Raw genomic sequence first — 26663 nt, forward strand, 5'->3', positions numbered from 1 at the left:
CCTTTTTCTCCGCTTGGAGACGCGTTTCATTCTCCGGCAGATCAGATTCTCCGATATGATTTAATGATATGACCAAGTGCGAGACCGGTGGCTTTTTTTTTCTTTAATGTTTATTTAGCACTCACCGTCACACACCGAGGGCTGCCTGCTAACGAGAGCGTGTCGGCCAGCCGCCGGATTAACTAGCGCTGTATTGACATGTGAGCCACACTCCGGAACCAACGGTAACCATCACACGGGTCTTTAATGAGGTAGTGGCTCTATTAAATCCAAAACCTGGCAGACGATTCAGCGGATATTAATCCACCGAGGGTGTGATGGCACTGCGTCTTATATTTATGTCAAATTTAATTAGCATAACTTACGCCCGTGGCGAGGCGAAGGAATCCAATGCCGCATAGTTATTGGTTTTTTTTTTTTTTTTGTTCCACGCGTTAATCTTAGCTCCTTTACTGTACCTGGGGATCATACACCTTTTGATAGATGAGATGTGATTCATTTTTGCTGATCAGCTATGCACTCTGATCTGTTGCACCTGTTGCAAGTATCTATTATTTTAGCTCTTCGCAGGGTTGAAAATTAGAAGGAGCAGAGTTGCGCCAACCAGGAATGGCTTAATGGGAACAATAACCTTCCCATGTTTGATATGCACTCGATGGAAAGGATACTGACAAACAGTGACTGGACCTTGGCTTCCTAACTACTGGTAAGAAGAAGAAAGCTTCAGAAGAGCGGCCTGATAGAGTAAATTGGTAGATATCGGAACAATGTCAGGTGTTAAATGGTGGGATTATCCAAACTCTAACTACTTTGAGGTTCAAATCATGACTGTGTCATATCCAATTATGGAAAAATGGTACCAGTACTAGGTCTGTCAAAGAATTTGGGCATCCAAGCGACTGAGAAAGTTCTAAATATGCATCCTAGACACAAATCAGATCATCTTTACTGTGTAGAGGGCACTGTCAGCACAGCATGGCCTTAGATCCACTTTCAATCCATCAAAAATAAGACAGTGATGTTGTTAGAGGACAGCAGTTAGCTAAACCACCCTCTTATGCGATAAGTCATCTAAAAAGCAGCATGTGGGAGAGTTTCTGGTTCTAGAACAGCCTGCAACAGTTCTGGTGACGGCCCTAATACCTTCAGCCTTTGTGCTCGCCACTCAGCATGAAGAAGGGTGTATGAGAACTGGACACAAGCACTGAACGACAGCGTAATGCTTGTAAAAACCCACTTCATCATCTCTAAATAGTCAGTATTTTGTTAAAGTTTGAGTCAAGTATCTGACAGATTCAAAATCTATGGTTCACAGCATCCTTTCTTAAAGCCGCTGGACGTCAGAGATGTATTCAGCCTCAGGGTTAACCAGTACATGTGGCGTCTGCAACGTTCGGAGGTACGATTTATAACGAACGAAGGCGTCTTACGGTGTCACATTTTTCCTTAAGAGTTGGCTTCCTGCGACGTAACAAATATCTGTTTCTCAAATCAACTGAGACTGAGCGCCAAACCTGGGGAAACTGAAAAAAAATTACACACACACGATTATACATTAAAGGTTTGTCCAGCTGTTTCGGAATTTCCATGGATCTCAGAGCAAAAGCCAGACCGGCTCGTCCATCTTTTGTTATTACTGGTCATTTCTTTAACCGTCGTGACATTAATAAATGGCACGACTCCCTGACGAGCAGTGACACACCAGACGGCGTTTAGTAACACAAACCTTTTTCCCCCCTCATAACCTCTGTGATACTTATTAGATTTGACATTTTAAGGAAAAGGTATGGGGAAAAAAAAAAGGTATATCTGTCGCGTTACAGCCCGGAGGACACCAACCAGATCGACTCACACACATTCCAGTGAAGCTCAAACTCCAGAAACCACCGTTTTGCATCATCTTCAGAGCTGAGGGAAACCGTGTGGCTTTCGGTCTGACTCCTGAAAAGGTCTTTCTGAATTGCAAGCAGCATGCACCGTCTATGGAACTATAGGTTCCCCCATTAATAACACAGCAGCTATAAATAACCAATACACCTGGTCAGAGAGAGTTGTTGATACTTTAGAGGTTCTTCCAGGTTCTTGTTCGACGCCTCCATGAATCATTAGCTGTGAGCGAAGAGGGGGCAGCCTGGCCTTGAACCCTTCGCACAGTGGGGGAACTCGGGCTTGAAACAGTGCACGTCATCATCAGTAATGTCACCAGACAGACACATAATCCCATACAAGGTCTTTTCATCTAGTTCGTACCGCTACACGACTTAGCGGTGTCAGACAATCCTATCTCGTGTAGTCACCCCCCCGAAACGACGCCAGGCGGCTTCCTCCCCCCACGGTGATCTAATCTGATCTGACTTTCCCCCTTATTGACTGTTAAGACTCCGTGGCCTGTGTGTGTGTGATTCAAATAAAGACAAATAAGCACCTTCTCGCTTTAACACATTCCCTTAAAAGAGCAAGACAAAAACGTTAGTTCTGAGATGCCTGGCTGGAAACGCGACAGCTACCAAATTGAGGCTTTTTTTCCCAAAGAGATCGCTGTGTGAGATCTGTGCGCCGGCAACACGTTCACGTTTGAAACGTGTGAACACTCTTGGTTCTACCTCTGCACGGTCGGTCAATTTAGGTCAACGCCGGTTTTAAGAGATGCAATAAAGAGTATTAAGCACAACGGCAACGCATTAAATAGAGCCCACACATTGTGCTGTGAACAATAATTGGCCATTTAAATTGATGCCGCAGTAAACGCAGACCCTATTTCCACTAATGTCTCAACTTATATGTTTAAACACACAGCACATGTATGTACGTTCTGCTGCTAGGTGTCTTTCAATTAAAACTTTAAAAAAAGTACTAGTTTGATGACATCGGGAAGAAGTAGAGATCTTGGGAATTGTTATGCTGTGCATGCAAGCTTTACAAGGAAATCTACCTGAGGTTTGTTTTATTGCTACTTGGTGACCTCGCTGTCACTGACCAACGATCCATCCATCCATCCATCCACTCTTTTAAAAACAACCCAGTTAGGCTATAACAGGCTTGGATGACAGATGAGGCTAGACTAGACGGTACACAGACACAAGAGCACAAGACAACTGCCATTAGAAAACGACTAAGTGATTCCAGCAATGTCACAGAAACAGGACTTGGAGGATCGCAAACGAAAACGGAAGCAGACTCGCACAATGAAAGGTTTATACCACACAACTGGACTGGATCTGAGTTTTCCATGCTAAAGACGCCAGAGGCTTTCTGTGATCGGACTGCTGGTACAAGTACAGGTGTGAATACACCCAAGACGCTTTGAGGACGGATTGTTCCATCTGCCAAACCACTTCGGGAGGTGTTCGGAGACACATTGTGACCAGATTGAAGAGACGTGTAAATGCAACACTACAGTAGGGGTGTCAAACTCATTTTCACTGAGGGCCACATCAGAATAACGGTTACCCCTCAAAGGGCCAGATGTAACTGTCATACAGAATAAATGTAACTAAATGTAACCAAATATAATACAAATATAAAATAAAGGTAACTACTCCGTAACATATTGCTAAATAACTAGCAATAGCTTTTCTGAGCACATTCTGCTACGATCACAGCCTCAATCTCAATTTCACTCGTCGCATGACGAATATACAATGACACACTGCGATCCAGTGGCGGGATGCCGTCACTTTGCGGGTAACGCAATCGCCGTGCATTGTGGGAAATGTAGTTTATGGTCAACGCACGCCTTAAAGCAGCATAGACCTATTTTTAACACAGATTTTTAACATCACATAGAATGACGTGGCGGGCCACATCTGGCCCCCCCGGGGCCTCGAGTTTGACACATGTGCGCTACAGGATCAATAATCTGTCGATAAACGGTTGTCCATTTCACGATTAGTTCAAACACAACACTTTATTTGTACTTCACATTTCTCTATATCTCGACGTTCAACAATAGCTAGCTGTGTGTAGCTGTCAACCGGCGAATGAAATTCAATAATGTTTGCATAGGGGTCACTGTGTAGCAGCAACACGATAGCTCTCACTATTCAGATCCTGGGAACAGCGAGATTCAAGGCAAATTCCATTGATTCATAAGAGTTGTTTTACAAAAAAAAAAAACAAAGGCAACATGAGTGCTCACAGTTCAGCTCCCAAAACATTTGTCGTCATCATCTATGTTGCTCTTGCTGTCAAACAAAGCGCTTTAACTCCCTCCGCGGCCCTTCTAAAGCCGCCCCATAATCTCTTCAATCTATCCAAAAATAAGGCTCCAAAGCCCCCAATGTGTCTGCCGCGCTATGAGAACATCCCTCCGTCTTGTTTCCTCGGTCCTCGAGTGACCCACAAATCGATCAGGGCTGCCGTAATTGAAGGGACGAGAGTCTTCCATCGTCGCAGGCACGCAAACCCTTGATTGGAAATCTGTTAGTGATTTGTTTCTGCGCGCAGAGCTGATGCATCGCCGCGGTGGAGCTACATCACCGCAACAAGCTTAGAGAAACTTCAGGCGTGAGCCCCCGAGGTCATTTAAGAGCGCGTCTCCTGGTTTAATATCTCGTTGATGTATCTCAGCGTGTACATGGCCGTAGATCTAGCAGACGTAGAAGTGCAACTGTAACTTTATTAAAGACACGTGGCATCGTGCCCGACTTTCATTGCCTGGCAGTTTAGTCTCCGTTCAGTCACGGGGGCGGCGCGGCCAACGTTTGGCTCGAGCAATTATTTCCTATAGGGGAAGTGATTCTGGGAAGAGCTGAGGTTATTTTATATTCAAAGGTGCCATATGTAAGAATGTGGCTAAAAAAAACGGCTACTACATTCAAATTCAAAATACTTCTTTAGGTCTTTTAGGTTTCGTTTTCTGACGTAACTGGCAACCTGTGGTTGCTCGGCAGCTTAGACTCTACTGACTGCAATGATTGGTAGACGGCGGTAGGTGGCGCCACATGCCAAAACATGATTTCAAAACATAATCATGATTTGCAGTCTGCAAAATGATTTTTTTAATGCAAATATTTTGTCTGTACTGTTGTTGTTGGTGAGTTCAGTTTGTTATATGAACATTATTCCTGAGTCTCTGTGACATATTAGGAGGATTTTATGACCAGTTGCTTTAGATTTATTACATAATGCACCTAATTTGTATTAATGGGCAGTCTGTGAGATAAACATCTCAAAAAACTCGAAAAAAAAATGCAAAACTCTGAAAATCTGCTCCGTGAGGCTCCGAAAAAGATAATTAGTGTAGGATACAGAGGCCACCGCTTCTAAATCCTCCTTCTTCAGCTGTGAAATAACACGACGAAACGCTAATGCGCATCTTCGTTATACGGACGTCACATCATATTATCTGGATTAGATTCAACTTCAAGGCAAGAAGCGGAGCACGTCCGTATCCCGTCGGCTAATCCAGCTGTGAAGCCGTCAAACGGTAACTGACACTGTTTTGACACTAAAGAGAAAAGAGTCGTCTCTTTCACTCCTTGAGCGACAGACAAAAGGGGAATCTCGCTCTCTCGGTGAGGTCCAAGACATACATGACTAAATTCCTATACCATGTTTGACCGAGTTTGAATCGCCGTCTTCCTCTCTCTGACTCTGCACAAAGCAAATAACCTGACAGGAAAAACACTAAAGCTGGACAATCGGAGGGTGGAAACACTATAGTCTCCATCACTCAGCGCCCACACAGGCTCGCAAAACTGAGCTGCTCGGCTTTTCAAACAATCACTCTTCCGAGACCTTGAGCTTATCGGAAGACATCATCTTTCATGTGCACCTCTCTATCAGTTTCCCGTTCCGACGGACTTAACTTTGAGACAAACAACGGTGAGCTGGAAGAAAAGAGCTGTTGGTGAGAGTTCATTAAAGACAAACAACAAAGGATTCTAAAATCTGCCATAATTGGATGATTTATTTACTAGTTACTAGGACACGTTAACGGCGGTTAACGGCGTCAACGCTCGTGGCGTCATGTTTACGTGACTCCCGATTGTTAAAATGAGTCTCTAAAGTAACGCTAAACTTTAAAAACAGAGGCGCACATACGCAGTACACAGGTACGCTGGTTATTTGTAGCGTTGCTCTTTTCATTTAATTCTTTCACTGCCAGCCATTTTCAGAGCAGTCCCATACTGCCAGCCGTTTTTTGAGCATTTTTACCCATCTTTCTAGAACTATGAAACTACCAAAAGAAAGAATAAACTTTCTTCCTTCTACCCGTTTCCGTTCTTTAGCAATCGGCATTAGAAAGTAGGCGGATTTCACCAAAAACACAGTTTTTGACCAAGAAAAAACTGAGAAAACAAGCTTTTTGTGAAAAGAAGCATTTCAAGCAGATCGGTGACTTTGAGGCTAACATTTTTTTGCTTTAGTGACACCTCAAAAATCTGAACAGTGTTTTCCTTCGATAAAAGAACACTCAGAATGGGCTTTTGATGGCAAAACAATCGTTTATTTCCAAGATTCGTCAGTTGAGCTGGCCGCTGGTGACGCGCGACGCAAGAAATGCGGCGTCTCAACGCTTCACCCAACGCTTCCACGACACATGCTGTGTTCAAGCGTGAGTTGCCTACGTTTTTTTTTCTCACTTCTCTTTCGCCCATACGTCTATAGACGTCAAGGTGCAGAGAAAGAGTTTTAATAAACAGACCGCTCCAGTTTCGACTGCAGGCGCGCTAACGGCGCTAAAGGATCTAACGCAGCTAACGGAGCTAACTGTAGGTAAACGGTGCGGGACCGTATCTATGTTCCCCAGGTCCTATGTTCCCCAGGTCCTATGTTCCCCGGGTCCTATGTTCCCCGGGTCCTATATTCCCCGCTTTGTATGTGACCGGGGAACATAGGACCCTTTCTCTAAAAAAGGGTCCTATGTTCCCTGCTGTTCACCCAAAGGGTCCTATGTTCCCCGCTGTTCACCCAAAGGGTCCTATGTTCCCCGCTGTTCACCCAAAGGGTCCTATGTTCCCCGCTGTTCACCCAAAGGGTCCTATGTTCCCCGCTGTTCACCCAAAGGGTCCTATGTTCCCCGCTGTTCACCCAAAGGGTCCTATGTTCCCCACTTTGTATGAGACCGGGGAACATAGGACCCTTTCTATAAAAAAGGGTTTCTAATCCTTACCCCTAGGACCCTACCCCTTATCCTAACCCTAACCCTTACCCGAACCCCAACCTTTACCCTGGAGCTCCACACCCAGGCTTCCACAAAGTGGGGAACATCAGACCCTTTTTTTTAAAAAAAGGTCCGATGCTCCCTGATCGGGGAACATAGGACCCGGGGAACATAGGTTTCGACCCCAACGGTGCCTGGACTATGGTGCGTCCTTGTAGTCTCTGAGCGATGGGTTGAACTCTCGTAAACCTGAAGCAAGAATCCGCGGTTATCGTCTTCTTCGCTGTCTCTTTTTTTGATAAAAAGAGCGCCACCAACTGGACTGGAAAGTGGACTTTAGCGTGACAGGCGATCGCCGACGTGAGCGGATGATGACATTAACGTGACAGGCGATTATTGGACCTCTGCAGGATGAAGTATGACCTAGGACCTCGGGAGCTCACACATTGAACGGATTGTGGTCCAGTTTCACGATTTCTCTTTGAACTACTGCAACAATTGCACGTCACGACTCACGCTGAAATCATTTGACCGACCCTTTGCCCTTTTTGTTTTCAAACGACCGCATCGTGCAAACATGTGTTTCCTCTCCTGAAAATCACACAACTAACCGCGCTTTAATATGATAAACATGTCATGATCTCAGATTTTTTTTTTTGCCTAAATGGGTTTTCAACGCTACATGAAACACACACACGCGAGAGAGAGAGAGTGCAGTTTGTTCTTTCTGTGGCCCAACTCGTCGCGTTGGCTCTTTCAAGCGCTTACATCAGACGCTAACCGATCTCAGACGAGGATCTGAAGGGTTCTCAGTCAGTCGACTTAAAAGGAAACAAGTTTGGTGACGGATTTATCAACTTCATCATGTCGTATCCGTCATGCTGTAACATCATACCTGTTATTCAATAATCGTGGAAGATCGATATGGATTCAGGTTTGGGTTTGTGTCTCCTGCTGAGCAGGTGATGTAGGAGCGTGACAAGCTTGGCAACCTCGTCGACTCCGACGTCCAACGTCTCACTGAAACACTAATAACATACTCTGGTGGAATAATGGCTGCCAGGGGATATGGACGGAGAGGAGGCCAAGAAATGCAATCAAGCCAGCTTCAAGTCCAAAGCAAGTAACTGGAGAATGATTCAGGGTCTGGCTCTTGTTGTCGTGTTGCTTCCAGGAGAGTCGAGCAAATATTTTAATATTCAGTTACAACAATTTCCTTTTGAATTGGACTCAATGCATCAGGCTGTCCTGGAAGCTGAGCAGAGCCCAAATCCCATAACGAAAAATATGCAGCTTTGTTGATCCATTAAAGTATAATCAGAGGCCAACTGATTAGTTACAACAGTCTGAATTATCCACAGTCACAGTCGTCTTTTCAGCACACGGATGTCATTCTCCTCAGAAATGATGGTTCTTTACTCAGTGGTAAACCTGTTGGATATTAGCAGTTGTTCTTTCACCATCACAAAACTTATTATGAAGCCTTTGAGCTTGGGTTGAAATGATCAAAACCCAAAATTATTCTTCTCTGAATGACTTATGAAAACATCTAAATGTTGCATTTGGTAGAACTTGGCCTTTAAGTCATTTAAAACATAACAGTTCTGCCCAGTGATGGTTTATTTCAACGCTACTGTAGAAACTGTAGAACATGGTGGATAACATTGTTTTCTCATGCCGTGTTTTTATCGAGCGGAACGGTTCATTTTGGTACGTTTCCATTAGAAATGCTACCAAATTAACCGGCCCCGAAATGGTTCCATTTTTTGGCACCCTTTTCCCTTGGGTTAACAGAGTAAAATGGTACAGTCAGCTGATTAGGCAAGAAAGAAACGTCACTCTTTAACATCTCACAGCTTTATCATTGAGAAACCGGACCAAACCAGACCGTACCATGTTGAAAACACAGCTTTATTGTCAGGTGATGCCACACTAGTACACGTAAAGACTATGGTTTCGATCAAATTTGTGGAAAATCGTTAGCTAAAAGTAAAGATGCTTTACATTGCATCCAATTTTAGTTGTAGACTTTTTCATTTCTGTCAGGGACATAAGGATTTTTTTCCAGGTCACGAAAAGTGCGATAAATTTAAAAGCCTGAATGCAGACACGCACAGTGTGGGAGGTATAGTCGATGCGACTAAGCATATGTACTTACAGTAAGACTGACAAGCACACAGCAACTGACGGGAGCGGGTTATGAAGCTACCAAGGATTACGAAGGCAAATAATACACAGCTTGTAAAAATCACAGATTTTTGACCGCAGGAATAGTTTAGACAACAAAGCAAACGGCGCAGAACATCTGGCAAACAGCAACAGCCCCCTTTTACTGCACGTTTACACACAAACATTAACTGGAAATGAAGGACAGGTGGAGATGCTGAAGATCAGAGCTGATTACACACGAGTCACAGGAGTGAGACGCAGTATCGGCGCAAGATGTGAGGCCTCGCGGGGACAGAAATATGGGAATGAGCGTTGTCCTCGCTTAAATGTTCCACTTAGAAAAACGGCAGGAGCCATGACGAAGGCTTATTTACTGTTTCCTGCAAAACGCGGCGAACGAGCTGGACGCCGTTAGGAATTGAAGCGCACATAGAGTGGTCCTGTTGATGTTAGTTATGGAGGTCTACTTACATACATTAACTTGTTTTTATGGTCAGAAACCTCCTAGTTGCTGTAAACGAGCCGATAGAAATCCTCTTTTCTGACGCCGTTTCCCAGCCGCAAGATTTGAGACTTGTGATTGGTCAGTACCCGGAAGTACACCCGCTCTCAGAAGCGCAGCGCCCCCCTCTGGAACGGTGGATGCACTGCTACTCATTATCAAAACATTGTTTTAACAATGTTTAAAAATAGCTTCTTCACGACTCCCCGCCGCAGTCCCTTTTATGACTTTGACCCGGAGTCAGACCCAGAGTCAGAAGACACTGTCGCTCGTGAAACACCTCCACAATGGACGTTATTCTTCTTCTGCGGTTCAATGTACGCAGCAACTGGATGTGCCCGGACTAGTGCCCGGAGCAGGAGGATCTGCTGTTCCGGAGAACCGGTGTTAACGTAACCAGACCGGGTTTTTTCAGAGATTACAATAAAACACAGCGTTTTCAGCAGATGCTGAACTGTTTGTTTAGAACCTTCAGGGCTTCTTAAACGAGGTAATGAAGCAGATACACACTAAAAAACAGCGTTAATCGGAACTTCCGGTCTAGGTCCGCTTTAAACGTGTCGAACGGAAAAGTCGTCCAAGGAAAAAGCACCAAAAAACGAGGCAAATATCACGTCCCGTACAAAGACGACCTACCTACGTCGACAGTTGACAAAAATAGCTAAAGCCAGATTAACTCGCCCATTGAAGAAACTGTATTTGGATGAGAGGGTGAAGATAAGGTAGAAAGCAAGGGGTTAATCCTACGTTTGGATGAGAACATGTGGCAAAATCTGCTGTCAATTGAGTCCAAATGGCACCATAATTTACAAAAATGTGCAGGGATTGACGTGCAATCAGAGTAGTCGCCCCCTGGTGGACATTCAGGAGAATACAGGTTTTAAGCTCTTCCACACTTCTGCTTCTCTTTCTGAACCCAGAGGCACAAAGTCCATTATGTCTCTGTATCACAGGTCTGATAACGATAATACAGTGGTTATATTTGAACAAAACTTTCGTGTTTTACGTCACAGCAGCTCCTGCGCAACCTTGAAGCCAAGGGGCGAATAAAACATTCATTTCAAACACCTGCGCTTAACAAGGTTTAACAAGTGTGGGAGCGACGAAGGTGATGGTCTGCGCCGGTCTGATGTGAGAGGTGAAATGGAGTGTATGACATGGAAAAGAGAAAGTGAAGAGGCCATGTGCGAAGGCGTCAGTCGGGATAAAGGCCATGTGAAGAGGAAGGTAAAGTGTGACAATGAGGGAGGTTTCAAAAGACAGCAGCTGGAAAGTAGAGAGAAGGGGAAACGGAGGAAGGACGAGGTTAAACCAGCGTTAATGACACACTGTATAGCGTCTGCTGCACCCGAGAAATAACAAACTACAGTGAGGAATTAGGCCACTATTGTGTATAAGCAACTAAGTCATTTGTATACTTCTTTATGTGTATACTTCTATACTTTAGTTCAGATATCCCTTCGAAATTTGGCATAAAAAAATTCAAAATGTACAACCTTGAAGCACCGCAGACCATCTGAGGTAATTACTTTTCCATTATGCAGTTCTAGCACCACTTGGCTCGGCTCTACCAGCCACAGTACGTGGTTCCTGGTACGTGGAAGTGTCACGAGCGGGATGTCCGACGCAAGAAACCGAATGCCGAGCTGTAGAATCAAACATTTAGCAAAGGAAATGTCTAAAAACGGTGCTGTCGCTGTGCCGTAAAGGGTATTTAGCTGAAAGCCGGCGATCGTGAGCCGAATCACAACCCGTTCCGTTGTATTGTAGTTAGAGCTTTGATCGGGCCCAAAAAATCATGGCCGACCCGAGCCGAGCCCGTTGTGTTCCGCTTCCATGAACGCATATGTCGCTAATGACGACACACTTCCTGGTTTTTAAATGATGCGTTCACGGCCGCAGGTTTTTACACCTTCACTCAATACGACGTGCTACGTTATAGCGACGAGGGAGAAAAAACACAAATGCTTGATCCTCGGGCTCGGGCAGAGAATCTAAACTTGAAATTTTAGTTCAACGACTGTCAGACGGAGTCTGTGGTCCGGTCATGCAGGAAGTACTGAACGAATCTTTTTTAATTTAACTGATTCTAATGATTCAGTTACACCGAAAAAACAACTACTTTACTCCCGATACCAAACCGAGTAGCGCCGAGTCGTTCTAGAATATGTATAATGGATAATCAGATCCAGTTTGAACGGCATCTTGGTCCATCAGAAGATATTAGACAGCGATGATTCTGTTTACTAAACTGACGCCAGAGCGTCTGAAAAGCGTTTCTGGTTCTTCACCACAGATGGCAACGTAACAACTGAATTCCGTGGACTTACCCGTTTGCTCGGACGTTGGAGCTCCGCTTGAGTGAAGTCAGCGGTGGACGCTTTATAGACGGGCAGCACAGCAAAGTGTTGATCCTCACAGGACTGTAACGATAAGAGCAATAACGTCCGTGTTATGCATCGACTTAGACAGTGGGTCAAAAAAATCATATTTGCTACTCGGAAGAAACTCTCGTCTTTGCGCCGAGCTGTGACATTTAGCGGATTTCATATCGCGCTGCTTCTTTCAAAGCAATATTCCATTTGTTTGGAGCCATCGCAACACTCATTATGAAAGGAATTCAAGATGTTGTTTTAATGCACGTCTGGTGCAGTGGTGTAACTAACGGGGGCCTGGTGCTTTTAGATAAATTGCTGCGCTTTATGTTACAGCTAAATTATTTTTTAACAAGATCTCAGCGGCTCTGCCGAGGGAAACACAAGTCATCACCAATAAGAAAATTCCCCCCGACTCACTCACTTTTATATATATACACCACGACCTGTTAGCAGATCGTTTCAAAAATCAAAAAAAAGGCCATAAATCCTGAATAACATTTTCATAAAGACTTGTAAAGGAGAAGTTTTTGTGCGCTTTAAAAGCCTGGAGGGGGGATCAGGCTCATGACGGCTGACAACACAAAAGTGTTTTGGATTATTCTGACTGCAGGTGGAGTTAAATCATGAGAGCATTTCCTCAGCACTCGGGGTTAACAGGTAGGAAGGAGCAGGCAGGTATTGCGCGGGGCAGCTGCATAATCTTTTGAAAATCTTGAAATGGTGGAGCCAGGTTTGATGAAGCAGGGAGACGGACTTAGAATCGAGGGCCGAACGGGTTTCGACAGGAGTGGAGGGAATTATTTATAATATGGAGCAGAGGTCACAAATGACTGCACACTATATCAGATTTCTGCAGAAGAGGCAATATTACTTTTTTTTCCACTTCTGATATCTGTACTTTTATAATGCAGGGCGCCGACGGTTAGGGTTGTGGTTATGGAGACAGTGGGGGAGGGTTGGTTTCATTCAAATCCTTTGAGCTTCACATAAATAATGTTGTTTTTTTTTTACAGTTTTGTTCATTATTATAAGAGAAAGGCATTTCTTGAAAATGTTATAATTTTTTGGGACATCAAGGTCAAGGTCAAATGTATTTAATACAGCACATTTAAAAACAAACCCCTGTTTGGGGTTTATTTAAGCAATAAAATACAATAAGTACGGTTACCAAATAAAAATGATAAGAAGATACAGGAAGAGACGAGAAGACACAGGAAGATAGAGACAAGAAGATACAATAAGAGACAAGAAGAAGATTCAAGAAGAGACAAGAAGATAAAGAAGATATAGGAAGATTCAAGAAGATACAAGAATAGACAAGAAGATACAAGAAGATATAGGAAGAGACAAGAAGATACAGGAAGATTCAAGAAGAGACAAGAAGATACAAGAAGATATAGGAAGATATGAGAATAGACAAGAAGATACAAGGAGATTCAAGAAGATACAGGAAGAGACAAGAAGATACAAGAATAGACAAGAAGATACATGAAGGAAGAGACAAGAAGATACAGGAAGATACGAGAACAGACAAGAAGATACAAGAAGATATAGGAAGATATGCGAATAGACAAGAAGATACAAGGAGATTCAAGGATTCAGGAAGGACGAGACAAGAAGATTCAAGAAGAGACAAGAAGATTCAAGAAGAGACAAGAAGATTCAAGAAGATACAGGAAGATTCAAGAAGATACAAGAATAGACAAGAAGATACAAGGAGATTCAAGAAGATACAGGAAGATTCAAGAAGATACAAGAAGATACAAGGAGATTCAAGAAGATATGAGAATAGACAAGAAGATACAGGAAGAGACAAGAAGATACAGGAAGAGACAAGAAGATACACGAAGGAAGAGACAAGAATATACAGGAAGATTCAAGAAGATACAATAATAGACAAGAAGATACAGGAAGATGCAGGAAGAGACGAGAAGATACACGAAGATGCAAGAAGATACAGGAAGAGACAAGAACATGCAAGAAGATTCAAGAAGATACACGAAGGAAGAGACAAGAATATACAGGAAGATTCAAGAAGATACAGGAAGGAAGAGACAAGGAGATTCAAGAAGATACAAGAAGATTCAAGAAGATACAGGGAGGACGATACAAGAAGAACATGCTGTTTCATGGCCCTAATACTCTTCCGTACAATAAGACCCATTCAAATAAGAAAAAAAAGATAAAAGCTCAACTGGAGTGAAAAGTGCAGGTAACCATGGAGTAAAATGTAAGTCAATGTAAGTCAATGTGACGACCTCTGAAGTGATGGAAACCAGACTGTGTGTGTGTGGTGATTTCCAGCTATTGCTGCACATGGTTCTACACATTTGACAGCTGCGTCAACAAAGAAAGCTTTAATCAACAACAACAACAACAATAGGTAATAAATAGGTAGATACTTTTTTTTCGCTGCTTCTGGCAACAAAAAAAAAGCAGTTTATACTCAGTCATTTGAGCAGCATTACTGGGGGGTGAAATTGTCGCTGCCCTCTAATTTAGCTCATCATTACGGAAAGGTATTTTAACCATCGGGGAAAAAAACAGCGGACACGGTCTGCGGAAGACGGATAATTCAACAGGAAAAAGCCAACAGGGCGAGGAGAGATGACAAGGAGGCAAAAATACTGCGTTAGATGAAGGTCGAAAGCCCGTCCTGAAGTCGTAACGCTGTCGAATTCCGACACGCAGACGTATTGGAGTCATTCGCCGCCACTTACACTTCCCAAGGAGAGGCGTTATATATCCGACGCGCACTGCAAATACAAGTCCGCGTCCATAAATCCACTCACAATTCATGGAAATGATCATCCAAACGCAGAAACGTCAGAGTTTTTGCGCCGACGGCAAGCTTTTTAATGATGTTATGATGTAAACAAGAATTTCCCAGAACCCAACCTGAAGCTGACATTATAACATCCGCGGATAATTGCTGCCAATAAATTGAGGCTAAACGGCGCTTTGGTCTACTTTTAAACGGGCCGTTCATACTTTCTTTTTTAACGACCGCGCTGAGCGGATGCCAACGACGTGAAATGAAGGGGCTTCTTCATGGGAGGTGAGCTGTGTTTTCGCTTGTACTACAAATTATACGTTCACATGCCCCCACAGCACATTAGCAGAAAATGAATAAAAACGAGAATGAGCAGTGATCGGCCATTATATTAGGTACAGGAGTCAGCTGATTAAGTGGTAGGAGAACCATCTGATTCAAGGCTTAATGAGTAGAACATACAAGAACACAGACTTCTGCATACCTTGACTGAAACAGGTGTTTACCTAAGCTACTGCAGATCACAGAGTTTTCATTACTACGTTAAAACGTATATACAGCGTCTTATATCATTTTTTTTTAGAATGAAATGTTGGATTTATTTTCATTTTCACCAAGTATATGAACAACTCTGAGCAAATTGGATTGAATTTGTGAAATTTGGTTAAATTTAGTTCGCTTGGCTTGAACAGAACTAAAAGAAAAGAACAGTTTATTTTGTAAAATTCTGCACAATAAACGCAGAAAAAAACCCGCTAACCCCATTTTTTTATTTTAATTTCTAATTTGCGATGTAAATTAATTGTATATATTTATATTTTAATACTATGTATATTGTGCATCTTGTTGTTGCTGTACACTCTAGTTTCCCAGTTTGTGATTGATAAAGTACATCTATCTATCTATCTATCTATCTATCTATCTATCTATCTATCTATCTATCTATCTATCTAAATCATAACTTTGACTCAATAACACATAAGAGGATGTAAAAAATACATTTTCTAAAGCCTGCAAATGTGACCTATAAATATATATACGTGTATATACATATACGTAAATATATATACATATAATATACATATACATATAAATATATACACATATACATATATATATATACACATATATATACCTATATACGTATATATATATATATGTATACTATATATACATATACTGTATATACATATATGTATATATGTGTAAATATACACATATATACATACATATATATACACACATATATATATACACATTTATATACATATTTGTATGTATATGTATGTATAGGCCTGTCACAGTAACAAATTTTGCTGGACAATAAATTGTCTGGCAGTGCTTCACAGCGCCACCTAGCCACCTGGCATGCATACTACATCAAATTTCACACGCTTTAGGACCCGAGAGAGAGAGAGAGAGAGACGGGGAAAACAAAAAAAGCATGCAAATGGCATTTATCGCGGCCAGAAAAACGATCGAGCTAATTTTAATTATCGTGCGATTAATCGATTTATTGAATATCGCGACAGGCCTATGTATGTATATTTATATATACACAATAAGGCATCAGATCATAACACGTACTGTGTGAAAACTGTGCCCTCAACAGACTGAGAAAAGCCTGAGCCTGTAGCAGCTTTTCTGGGAGGGTTTTGTGTGAAGTTTTTCCTTTAAAAAATGTAATTTTGAGGGGATTGTTGATGATTTATGTTATGATTGTTGTATCATTTATATTCAGTGTGTACTGCGGGAAAATCCCCCTTTATCTCCACGTGGGCTCTTTTCTCTCAGGCTGCGGCTTCTTTTCTTTTCTTTTTTTTTTTTGGACTCCCCAGGCTGCAGGTGTGAGAGCAGAGCTGTAATTATTACTGGGAGTCTTGACGGCTGACGCTCTCCGGCCTCTCTACGCTGCCGCTGCAAACGTCACGCGTGACGCCATCGGCACATGAATCATCAAGTTTCAAACGCGTGCGTCGCCCGTTTGAATACCTGAGTATTCGGCTTTTTGGATAAAATTATACTGTAGATGGTGTAAGAGTTGTCCATCGATGGTTTTATGTTACCCGGGATCGAATTTTTGTTAAAAAAAAAAAAAAAAAAAGATTTTCTCATTCACACCGATCTACATCTAAAACCTTTATATTGATATTTTAATAATATCCAATATCTTGCCGCTTTTCCAGATGCTGTAAAAACTTCATTGTTGTCTTCTTCCGATGAGCAAAAAGCACATAAATGCAAGCCAAGCTGCGCTCAGAGCACCCTCTGCTGGACAACTTGGTCATTACCTCACACTGTCTGTGCACTTCTAGGCTGTATCTTTTGAAATGGAGTGGGTTTTTGAGGTTTTGAGAACCAAATGATCGTAGTTTGAGCACTACTTCTTTTTGGATATACTAAATAAAAGTGCATTAATGTAATTACTTTCTTTATATTTTGTCTTTCATAACCAAGCGAAATTAAAATGCTAACTGAAACATCTCGCAGTGAATCAACGAATAGATTCAGAAAATTAAGTAGTGTATAACTTTACTTTTACGCATTAATAATTGCATTTCTTTTATAATAACTACTATATTGTTTGGTTAAAGTTTTGAGGTTTCTGAGAAACATGCAACAAGAAGTAAACAGAAAAAGAGCGGTGGGATTGAATTGTTTGAATTTTTCATTAAATCCTGCCGTCAAACCATGATTCATGATTCATTTCTTGCCTCAACTCCGACCGGCAGAGAGACACAAGTGCGGCGCTCGCTCTCTGCATGAAAACTTTCCACCGCCCCAGTGGTGTTCATTATAGTTACATTAATAACCCTAATTATTATTACAGGAGCATCTGTTCACCCTAGAGGGATAAATGCCCTCTCGATCTGCGAGTGATAATATGTGCACTCCGGCATGCACTCTTAATTGGGAAGGCGCTTCATAAAGTTCAACATCAGAGCCCCGACACGAAGAATCCTTGTTCAGATTTCAATGTGACCAAAGAGGAAGCTGTGACTCAACGTCCTTAACCTAAACATAGCACACAAGTCGAGTCACAGCCACGTTGTTAAAAGTCTGACATCTACGCCGTCCACGCATTCAACAGTCTGCCACAGTCAAGGACATCGTACCAGACAGAATAAAATATTACATCATGTATTCCACTTTTGATTTGATGATAAATAAGTAGATCTCAGTATTTCAGATAGCAAAATGCTAATTTGTTTATATAATTCCTTGTATTATAAGCGTTTATTGGTACGTAGAAAAAACAGGAAGGAAAATTAATCTGGAAACTTTTCACAGACTCTCTCAGACCCCTCTTTGGAAAACCGTTGGTTTAGCCCACACTCAGTGCATTTACATACATGTTAAAAGTCAGTTTGACACTAAAAATTCAGCTAGTTGGACTAACCTGGATAATGTCATTCATAGTCTGATTACTCCTTAGTCGGACTGGAGTTGGACTTGGCGTTCCGCACATGCACCAAAATTTCCTCCACGAACAACAGTACTGTCGCCGGACATATATACTGGCGCTACAGCGCCACCTATGGAGGCGGAGTCAGACGTACACGGCCAATAAATCAATTTTCTCCTCCCACATATGAACATATAGACTTGGCAAGTTGTCCGATCGCATGTCTTAGTCTGACTAAGACAAGACAAGATATTCCATGCATTTGCAAGATCGCACACTATAGAAAAATATTAAGAATAAGACTATCTCAATGAAGTATTTCAGATAACAAAATGCTAATTTGTTTATATAATTCGTTGTACTTTAAGCCTTTTTGGTACGTAGAACAAAAGAAGGCAAATTAATCTGGAAACTTTTCACAAACTCTCTCATACACCTCTTTGGAAAACGGTTGGTTTAGCCCACACTCATACATGTTAAAAGTCCGTTTGACACTCTTAATGTCATGTAAACACGTTAGTCCGACTAGCTTGATTTTAGTCGGACCAACATACCTGAATAATGTGATTCATAGTCCGATTACTCCTGCATGATTACTGTATACGCTTAGTCGGACTGGAGTTGGACTTGGCGTTCCGCACACGCACCAAAATTTCCTCCACGAACAACAGTACTGTCGCCGGACATATATACTGGCGCTACAGCGCCACCTATGGAGGCGGAGTCAGACGTACACGGCCAATAAATCAATTTTCTCCTCCCACATATGAACATATAGACTTGGCAAGTTGTCCGATCGCATGTCTTAGTCTGACTAAGACAAGACAAGATATTCCATGCATTTGCAAGATCGCACACCCTTGAAAAATATTAAGAATAAGACTATCTCAATGAAGTATTTCAGATAACAAAATGCTAATTTGTTTATATAATTCGTTGTACTTTAAGCCTTTTTGGTACGTAGAACAAAAGAAGGCAAATTAATCTGGAAACTTTTCACAAACTCTCTCATACACCTCTTTGGAAAACGGTTGGTTTAGCCCACACTCATACATGTTAAAAGTCCGTTTGACACTCTTAATGTCATGTAAACTCGTTAGTCCGACTAAAATCAAGCTAGTCGGACTAACCTGGATAATGTGATTCATAGTCCGATTACTCCTGCATGATTACTGTATACGCTTAGTCGGACTGGAGTTGGACTTGGCGTTCCGCACACGCACCAAAATTTCCTCCACGAACAACAGTACTGTCGCCGGACATATATACTGGCGCTACAGCGCCACCTATGGAGGCGGAGTCAAACGTACACGGCCAATAAATCAATTTTCTCCTCCCACATATGAACATATAGACTTGGCAAGTTGTCCGATCGCATGTCTTAGTCTGACTAAGACAAGACAAGATATTCCATGCATTTGCAAGATCGCACACCATAGAAAAATATTAAGAATAAGACTCAATGAAGTATTTCAGATAACAAAATGCTAATTTGTTTATATAATATCGTTGTACTTAAAGCCTTTTTGGTCCGTAGAACAAAAGAAGGAAAATTAATCTGGAAACTTTTCACAAACTCTCTCAGACCCCTCTTTGGAAAACGGTTGGTTTAGCCCACACTCATACATGTTAAAAGTCCGTTTGACACTCTTAATGTCATGTAAACACGTTAGTCCGACTAAAATCAAGCTAGTCGGAGTAACCTGGATAATGTGATTCATAGTCCGATTACTCCTGCATGATTACTGTATACGCTTAGTCCACGAACAACAGTGCTGTTGCCGGACATATATACTGGCGCTACAGCGCCACCTATGGAGGCGGAGTCAGACGTACACGGCCAATAAATCAATTTTCTTCTCCCACATATGAACATATAGACTTGGCAAGTTGTCCGATCGCATGTCTTAGTCTGACTAATATAAATAAGCTAAGCTAAGCTAAGATATTAACAGTTTCCAATTAGCACGATAAATCTGTGCATGTAAACAAACTGACTACTGGTTGGAATATATGGGCTGTATAGGTCTCACAATCAAGATGAAGTTTTATTTTCGCACGTGTATTAAAGAATAGTATATGTGTTGAAAATAATATTAGATGTTACAGAATGTTATAGAAATGTAATATTTTAAGCAGAAATTTGATTTGGAACGGGCGGTGAGATCAAGTAGTCGTGCATTAAACACCATTTTCTTGTCTTGCTTAAATTGGTTTTGACCATAATTAAATACAAATTGACATCTTCATGTATCCGGTTTCAGTTTTGGGGGACTTCCGTTATGTAATGGCTTCATTTTCGGGAAGCATAGACATCCAACTCCAAATAGACTATAGCCTATGAGAAGCAAAGATGATCTGTAAAAGAAGAATTGTTATCTGCTCCAGACGTTTGCGGCTTCCCCAAACGTTGTCTCTCCATCTCAGCGGTGAGTCCACATCCTTTCGTCTTGACGTCAACGGCGGACGCCGGAGTGAAAAGGCTACCGTTTTCGGGGGGCGATCACTTATAGTCTCCCCCCTCAGAGGAATAACACCCCCGAGTTATTATTCGAGTCCGCTGAGCCGAGTTTGTAGACGCCACAACCGCCAGAAAAGCTCACGGTGAGTTTTTTTGTATTCCGCAGTAACTTGAAGGTTAATGTATTCTCCCAAGTCCCAATGGATGAAAACATAAATGAAGACATGCGATAAAAGATTTATAAGAAAAAAAGAAAATACGAATTCTTTTAAGGGCGGCTCCTGCTGAGACGGATGCAGGAAACCTCGTGAGCGCGTCGTCGGGTCAGTACCAGGAGAGACTGCGCTGACTGATGCCTGACCAGGTAGGCGCAAAAAAACATCTGCCCGAATCACTCCTGGAAACACTTTATCCCCGAGGCCCCCGAGGCTCGGCTGTCTAGTGAGGCTTCGGCAAATGAGAAGGAAACGCTGCGGCTCCACGGAAGAAGCAAAGTGTGTTAAATGGAAACACGGTCGTTTGGCCGCGAACGTGCGCGTCCCAGATCGGTTTATGAACATAAGGGCTACGTTGTTCGCTTTGAGAGCGATGATACCAATTTTGGGTTTGCACACAGGAGGCACAGCTATGGTTTAGTGTCTTAATCCCATCTGGGGAAACAGAGGGCAAAAAAAAAGCAAAAACAAGTTTCTACAAAAAAATAATGTAACAAATAGCACTGGAATCCCAAAGTAGGATTTCGATTATGTTCGGTAGCACAGTCGGTGAAGGGGAACATTTATAAAAGACCACAACATCAGAGCCATTTAAACCACAGTAAGTCAACGGTTATGGAATCCCATTGGTCAGAATGGTAATAATTTAAAGGTCCAGTGCGTTTACATGCATGTTAGACGTCCGATTTTTTGTCCTACTAAAACAATAATTGAGTTCAAATAGACTGAGCTACTCTTAGTCGGACTAATCTTACCTGGATAATAGTCCGATAACTCATCCGTTTACACTTAGTCGGACTGGAGTCAGACTTGGTGTTCTGTGCATTCTGTCACGTAAAGGTCAACAGGAAACCGATTCAACACACAGCGCAACACGAAAGCGATAGAGCGCCACCTATGGAGGCGGAGTCACACGTACACGGCCTGTCTTAGTCGGACTATGGCCTTAGCTCGGATAAACTGTTCTTGTCAAGTGTGACAGGGAACTGTCGTGGCTTTTGCAGACCAAAAATAGCGGAAACATTTCACGACTCTCTCGGTTTGCCATTTCCTCCGTCTTTGTTGGCGTTTGTGGGCGGAGCCATTCTTCTTTGTTGGATTGGTACATTTCTGCTTCAAAAATGCAAATGTAAACAAATGTTATCTTAATACTTAAGTTCATAACTTTTAAATATAAACAAATGTCTGTTATATTCATTGTTAAATGAGTTCACAAAATGCTGATAAAGTCTATCAGCTCTACACTCGCGTGTGTCTCAGTATAACAGTGTTTCGATCGTGTGCTGACAGGTAACATTCCCACGCTGCACACAGGAAGTGATTAGTTCCACGTCCAGAAATTGTGCTAGTAAAGCGAGACGACTGGCAGATGGAGAATGACCGAAAGAACACAAAGAAGCGTCCGGAAGAAGTTTATCCGCTCTGCCACTGCATACAAACAAACGCTCCCTGAGTCAGGACTGATAGTTTTGCTTGACAGAGTCTGTTCTCAGACGAAGGACACAGCATACAAATAATGTTACATCATTTCTGTCCACAAAGACCAAAAAGAGGCAGAATGATAAAAAAACATCTACAAAATGCGCTGGAGATTTAAAGATAGTATACGCTTATATATATATATATACATAATATGGGTTGTATATCTAACGCTTCAGGCGTTTTTTACATGAGTGAAGAGAGGAGCTGAGGATCAGGAAATATTAAACTCAAGGTAAATGTGAAGTGGTCAGAGAACGGGCTTTAATGTTGCGGTGCTTTAATCCCGCTGAAGGAATTCACGTGGGGGCTGCCCTTCAGTCCAAATTGGCTCATCATTACCAAATCACAAGCGCATTCATAATGCACACACACACTCTCTAAGTATGTGGAGAAGCCAATGCTTCGCAAGATTATCAATCATCTGGATTACCATAATTATTTTGGATGGAAAGCGACAAGCTTCAGTGGAAATCCATCCTCCTCCTCCTTCCTTCCCTTGATTTCAGCTTCCCCACAGGGCCACTAAATGTCACATCTGTGGTTCCACGCATGTATGTGGCAACTGTTGAACTCACTAACAAGAATGACATTATAAATATGGATTTAAAAAAAAAAAGAATAATAAGAAGAAGAAGAAAAAGAATAATAATAACTGCTCCGTGAAGCAGCTGCTCCAAAAAACGCTTCCTAAATGTCAGAGAAACATCTGCAATTGTCACGTCTTTTGGACGTTTCTTCGCTTTTAATATGTTGGTTGTAATTCTGCAGCATTTTTGTTTGTCTGTTCCTTATTCCTGCATTTTCCACAACAGCATAGATGTCATTTCATACAGTAGTTGATTTTCCTACAGAGAAAAAGTCATGTTGACCGTTCCACAGTCTTCACATCATTTGCATCATATTATACTCGCCCATTTAACCCCGTTTTTTAAGTGGTTTTCAAAATAACGTTTTTTTTTTTTCCCCAGATGTGGATCCGTCATCTTGTGCCAAGCACACCTGGCCCCCCCAAAAAAAAACCGCGGAGGAATTTTAAATCTCGTCAGCGTTTATAGAGGATCCGACTGTTCTCCGAGGAACGCCGTTAAATAAACATCCTTTCATCTGTTCTAGGGAAAAAACGGAATCAGCTAACGGGCAATAAGTTTATCTTTGACAGAAGGATGAAGACGGAGCGCAGTCGTCATAATAGTTCGACTCAGATATCTGTTTTTGTATTGCTTTTACAACTCAAAGCAAATTACAATATGCAATATTTGCACTTATAATTCTTTAAGATAGACCACACATAACAACGCTACTCATCCCACATGCGATATACTGTGATTTTACACATTTCAATGAAGCCACTGTATATATTCTGTAAACTGTCTATAATGTACATTCTTTTTTAAACTTTTTTTATAGTGGTATTTATATCGTTCTATGGTGTACTTTCTTGTAAATGCATGTTTAGTATAGAAAATGTCACGTACCAGTTTGTTTTTGTTCCGTAACTGTGATTTTTTCATCCCACGAAGCAACAACTGCAGAATATGAACCATTATTGCCAAAAATAAATAAATGTAAAATGACTTCAAAGACAGTAGAGCTACCACAAAGAAATCAAAACACAAAGAGATGTAAAGGGAGTACAAAGAGAGCGAAAAGACACAAAAAAGCATCTACAAAGGCAAGAAATCAACAGCACCGTGGTGCAAAAATGAGTGAAACGGCACCAAAAAAGACAAAAAAAACAACGACAAAGAGTCAGAAACATCTACAAAAGACAGAAAGAGACTAAAATTAAAACTAAAACTTTCAGTATGAGTCTCCTGATTAGTGGTGTCTGAAGATCCAGGCTCAGAATAGCTTCCTCCCTCTGCTAACAGCAGGAGGTTGACATGCTAATTAGCATCTTAATGTTACCTGGATGAGCAGATTTTTAATTTTTTTGTTTTTTTTCCAGCATCCACATAACTTTTAAGATTGTAAACGACCTGATTTGGTGCATGTGTAACGTCAGCCGTGATTAAGCACGACTTTTTTAGAATTTTAGTCAGAACTTTAATAAATTAGCAAACGCTAACTCGCGATGACGGAGCGATTTCTCTCCCAAGACAGACTGATGTGCAAGATGTCAAACACAAGTACTAATAAAAGACATAAGAGAACTAACATCTCGTCATTCAGAAAACTAAGAAAGTTATGGCAGCACTAAACTAAAATACATTTACGGTATTTTCATTTAAAATGGCTCTCTAAAGTAACACTAAACTTTAAAAACAGAGGCACACAGGTGTGCTGGTTATTTGTAGCGCTGTTCCTTTCATTTAATGAAGATACTCCAGCTCCAGTTCGACTATAGGCGCGCTAACGGCGCTAAAGGAGCTAAAGGAGCTAACGCAGCTAACTGGTAAACGGTGCCTGGACTCCGGTGCCACGGCACGAAAAACTGCGTTACTTTAGAGACTCATTTTAGCAATAGTCATAGAAATGCGTACTTTACGCCGTTAACGTGCCCATCAACATTAAGGTAGTAAAGCGAGACGACTGCAAACAGGTTGGAGTTTGACTGAAAAATGGCCAGAATGAACACATTTCACCTTTAAGTAAAAGGTTAGGTGACCCCGAAAAAATATCTCCCCGCAGCCCATCATCCCCTGGGTCTCAACCCCAGTCTTTTGATATGTACACTGTCGGGTAAAAGCTTGTGTCCTAAGTTCCTGAATAAAAAAACAAAGCCAGAGAAGAGACAGACTGACTCATCACAACAACTTCTGACAGTTTTCCTCCTCATTGTTTTTAACAATCCTGTCGACAGTGAAGGGAGGTTTTTCCGGGTCAGACACGAAGCTCTTCAAACTACTCGCTTTCATCTTTTGGAAGGAAAAAAAAAAAATCCCCTCTGAGTTTCACCTGATCGCTCACTGACAGCACTCATTACATTTCCATAGCACAGTTAAATCAAGCGATTTCCTGATAGGAAAATAAATAAAGCAAGTACGGAAAAACAAATCCTTATTTTACAGAACGGTTTGCGACCCTACGATACGCCTTCTTTCAGGCTTCTTAGTGTCACGCAGTTTCCAGCTTAACTTTGCGACTCGTTGCTAGCATGGCGAGGCACCATTCAGAGTCCTCGTACGGTCCATGAACTTTAAAATATTCCAAAATAATAATCCGCAAATGAATCCTCGTCTGTTGACGCCACTGAATGTCTTTCTACCATCCATTAACTTCTTAAAACATCTGATTCTTTAAGCTAGCGGAGCAGAATTTTGTTTTTTGTCGCACCAGGTCTGGATGTTGCCTCTTCTTCTGTGGACCTGCATCGTCTATTTTGCGTTTTTCGTTTCAGTACGGTGTGTATTTGTTGTGTTTCCATTAGGGATAGTACCAAAATAACTGGGCACAAACGTTTCCATTTTCCGGTACCCTTGCCTTACGGTACCACAGTAAGGCTACGGTACAGTACGGGTGGAGATAGAACAGTCAGCTCATACACTTTTAGAAATAAGGGTCCCAAAAGGGTCCTTCTACAAGGGCTGAGGTTCTACCTGGAACCATTTGATTCTGACCCTTGCCGAGTAGAGATTCAAGGGTGCTTGGTAACACTAATGGTTCCAGTAAGAACCATTTTGATCCAGAGAACCCTTTAAAACCCCTTTCCTGAATAAAGGGTTTTAAAAGGGTTCTTGGTGGAACCCTCCAAAAGATTTCCAGGTGGAACCTTTCTAAAAAAGGTTCTACTATGAGGACAAGCCAAAGAACCTTATACGGTTCTAAATAGCACTTTTTTTGAGTGTACAAACCTTGACTTTGTCTTGTTGCGACAAACGGCCACAAACCGAGCAGAAATAAAACAACCTGCTGGATGTCCTCCGTTGTAGCTACGTATCTCGCTACGTATCTCGTGGCCATCGAGTACAGCCAACATCCTGTCTGCCAAGTAAAGGTAATGTTCTCAGGCGAAAAACACAAGCCTGAACCAGGACTTTACGGCTCCAAACCGCACCGTACCAAATTGAATTATGCCATGATGGAAAAACGGCTATACATTGCACGCAAATACTAACTCATTCGACTGTACAATTTCAGTTGGACAAACATGTTTACATGAACATGTAAGTCCAGTTTTAGTCAGACTAACATAGCAATTCAAATAGTTTCTACCGTCAGGTAAACGA

The sequence above is a fragment of the Microchirus variegatus genome (assembly GCF_963457635.1).
Source record: "Microchirus variegatus genome assembly, chromosome: 17".
NCBI classification, from domain to species: domain Eukaryota; kingdom Metazoa; phylum Chordata; class Actinopteri; order Pleuronectiformes; family Soleidae; genus Microchirus; species Microchirus variegatus.